A 4,313-nucleotide genomic window follows, 5' to 3' on the forward strand; every position below is an offset into this window, starting at 1 on the left:
GTAGGCAAAATTTGGAGACTGTGGAATGCTTCAAATGTCATAAACTAGGTCATTATCAAAATTCTTGTCCAGATTGGGGAGACAATGTCAACTACACTGAATTCTATGAAGAAAAAGAAACCTTATTAATGGCAAGAACTGATAAAGATCATGAGATTAGAGAGGAAATTTGGTACTTAGACTCAGGCTGCAGCAACCATATGATTAGTCAAAAAGACTGGTTATATGATTTTGATTCTTCATTCAAAGATTCAGTGAAATTAGGTAATGATACCAAGATGTCTGTCATGGGAAAGGGTAATGTGAAACTTTTTATCAATGGAAAGATTCATGTAATTACCAATGTATACTATCTCCCAGGCCTCACTACAAATCTGCTAAGTGTTGGGCAACTGCAAGAAAAGAAAGTCACTGTTGTGTTCAAAGATAATATGTGCAAAGGTTATCATGATGAAAATGGTTTGATATTCTCCACTCAAATGACTGCAAATAGAATGTTTCTAATTTCAGCACCAGTCATAATGCCAATGTGTATGCAATTCTCCAAACAAGAAAGAACTCAGTTGTGGCACAATAGATATGGACATTTGAGTGTGAATGGCCTGAAATTACTGACCAAACTTGAAATGGTCAATGGTTTGCCTGAATTAGAAGATATGGAAGGAAGATGCACAGATTGCTTATCAGGCAAGCAACAAAGAGAAGCAATTCCAAAGCAGGCAAAATGGAGAGCCACTGAAAAACTTCAACTGATACATTCTGATATCTGTGGACCTATAAATCCAAGCTCTAATGGAGGAAAAAGGTACTTTATAACCTTTACAGATGATTATAGTAGAAAGACTTGGGTTTATTTGCTGAAAGAAAAATCAGAAGCTTTTGAAAATTTCAAAAATTTTAAAGCATTAGTTGAAAATGAGAGTGGTAACAAGATACAATGCTTGAGGACTGACAGAGGAGGTGAATATACCTCCAATGCTTTTGATGAATTTTGCACCTCTCATGGCATTAAAAGACAACTCACTGCAGCCTACACTCCACAGCAAAATGGAGTGTCTGAAAGAAAAAATAGAACACTCTTGAACATTGTTAGAAGTATGCTAGCTAGTAGAAATGTACCAAAAAGATTTTGGCCTGAAGCAGTAAAATGGAGTACACATATTATGAATAGAAGCCCAACTGTGTCAGTCAAGAATATGACTCCTGAAGAATGTTGGAGTGGTATTAAACCATCTGTTGCACATTTCAGGGTATTTGGATGCATTGCTTTTGCTCATGTACCAGACAGTCAAAGGAAGAAATTGGACAACAAAAGCATCAAATGTGTTCATTTAGGCATAAGTGATGAATCAAAGGCCTACAAGCTGTATAATCCAGTTGATAAAAAGGTAATAATAAGCAGAGATGTTGTATTTGATGAATCAAAAGCATGGAATTGGGACAATAAGCTGAAAGAAAGTGATGGAAATGAAGTCCTAGTTGACTCTGATGAAATCACAGCTACTATTGATGAACCTGTTGAGCCTCAGGTTACTCATGATCCTCCCTTGTCCAGCTCAGATATGGACATTGGATATGAGAGTACAGATGCAGAAGATGAAAGTTCAGATGAAAATGGTAATCAACTGGAGCCTAGAGTAAGGAAGCTTCCAAGTCACTTCAAAGACTTTGTGATGGGTGCAGAGATTGACAATGAGCAAGAATTGCAGAATTTGGCTGTCTATAGCAGTAGTGAAGATCCATGCACTTATGATGAGGCTTGTAAGCATCAAGTGTGGAAAGATGCTATGGATGCTGAGATAAAAGCTATAGAAGATAATAACACTTGGGAGTTGTCAGTCTTACCTGAAGGGATGAAAGCAATTGGTGTGAAATGGATTTATAAAACAAAGTACAATGAAATGGGCCAAATTGACAAACACAAGGCAAGATTAGTAGCTAAAGGCTACACTCAGAAGTATGGTATAGACTATAGTGAGGTCTTTGCACCTGTTGCCAGATGGGAAACCATTAGAACAGTGCTAGCTTTGGCTGCAAGCAAGGGATGGTGTGTCTATCAGTTAGATGTAAAGAGTGCATTCTTACATGGTGAGTTGACTGAAGACATCTATGTAGAACAACCAGCAGGTTATCTAAAGGGTGACAGTAAGCAGGTGTATAAGTTGAGAAAAGCTTTGTATGGACTTAAACAAGCCCCTAGAGCCTGGTATAGCAAGATTGAAGCTCATTTTTTAAGTGAAAAATTTGAAAAGTGTCCTGTTGAACACACTTTGTTTGTCAAGAAGGTAGATAACAATGATGGTATTCTCATTGTTAGTATATATGTAGATGATCTGATTGTCACTGGTAACAATCTAGTTCACATCAATACCTTCAAGCAGTCAATGATGAATAGATTTGCAATGTCAGATTTGGGAAAAATGAAGTACTTTTTAGGAGTGGAGGTTTGTCAAACTGATGATGGAATTTTCATCCATCAGATGAAATATGCTTCTGAGATACTAAGCAAGTTTGGCATGGAGAACTGTAATGCAGTAAGTAGTCCAATTGTGCCTGGTTGCAAGTTAGTGAAAAATGAAACAGGAAAAGCAAGTGATGAGAAAAGATACAAGCAGATAGTTGGTAGCCTGATGTATTTGCTAGCAACAAGACCTGATTTGGCCTTCTCAGTGTGTCTTGTAGCTAGATTTATGGATAGACCAACAGAGATTCATGAAGCTGCATTGAAAAGAATCCTGAGATATGTTAAAGGCACAGCTGGTTATGGAGTGTTGTACAAGAAAACGAGTGATGAACTGCAGTTAAGTGCTTGGACTGACTCAGACTATGCTGGAGATCTAGATGATAGGAAGAGTACATCTGGATATTTGTTTATGCTTGGAAGTGGTGCTATTTCTTGGTCTTCAAGAAAGCAGCCTATAGTAACTCTATCCACTACTGAAGCAGAATTTGTTGCAGCAGCCTCCTGCTCATGCCAGTGTGTTTGGCTTGGTAATGTGTTGAAGCATCTAAGGATAAGTCAGAAGAATACAACCATCATCAACTGTGATAACAGTTCTTCAATCAAGCTTTCAAAAAATCCGATTTTACATGGCAGATGTAAACATATTGATGTCAGATTTCACTTCCTTAGAGATCTTGCAAAGGATGGCATCATTGAGCTGGTTCACTGCAGAACTCAAGACCAGCTAGCTGACATTATGACAAAACCATTGAAGCTTGATACATTCTGTGAGCTTAGAAGCAAAATGGGAATGACAGATCTTGTGTGCTTAACCTGATGTTTAGTATTTTGTGTATAAACTGATTTTTGGTATTTGTGTTTGTAGAAATCAGTTTAAGGGAGGGTATGTTGATAGTTGTATATGTGTGTTTGGGCTTAGCTTGCATTGGGCCTAGTATGTGTCAAGCCCATTTGTGTTGCTTGTGTGCCAAGCTATATAAGCCAAACTTTGTAATCACTTGTAATCACTTTTTGCTAATCAATGAGAAACAATAGAGTTGGTTACAACAAATTCTTTCAGTTACAACACACAGTTCTACATTTCTCATAAGCGATCTTCCAAAGAGTAATATGCATTGTTGCTTGAAAATGTGTACAAGTTTACTGATGATAGTCGGTCGTTTATTAATTTTAATTGCAATTTCATAGTAATTTAATAAGTTTTTAGAAAAAATGCATGGTCAAAGTGAAGAATTTTTGAAGAAATTGATATATCAAAGAGTTTGAAGACAAAAGACCACAAGAAGAAAAATACTTTAAGGCTATGTTTGGATTGGTGGTATTAGATGGAATGGAGTGGTATGTGGTGGTATGAAGTGAAGTTCCATTGTTTGGATTCTTTAAAAATGAATGGAATGGAGTGGTATGTGATGGTATGGATTCCATTCCATTCCATCATTTTCTCTTATTTTTCTTCCCCTCCAATTTGGGGTGTATGGGATGGAATACAAAATGTCCAAACAATGGAATACATTTTATGCTCCATTCCATCCCGCTCCGCTCCATTCCATCTTATTCCATTCCGCTCCATTCCGTTATGTACCATCAATCCAAACATAGCCTAAAAAAAGACAACAAAAATTGTCCCGCAACTGCGATCGGAAGGAGGCTGGAACCATTTGATGTCAGAAATGTCTCTCGAACCAGATTAAACAGGTAGCGAAAGCAAAAAAAAAAAAAAAAAAAGACCACAAGAAGAAAAATACTTAAAAAAATATTGGAAGTATTGAAGCACTTTTCGCCAACAACCACTGAATTTCTCGCGTCCCCATCCAGCTGCCTTCGTGGCACGATCTAGTGTTTAAGAAAC

Source organism: Trifolium pratense, linkage group LG4, assembly GCF_020283565.1.
Source record: "Trifolium pratense cultivar HEN17-A07 linkage group LG4, ARS_RC_1.1, whole genome shotgun sequence".
Lineage (NCBI taxonomy): Eukaryota > Viridiplantae > Streptophyta > Magnoliopsida > Fabales > Fabaceae > Trifolium > Trifolium pratense.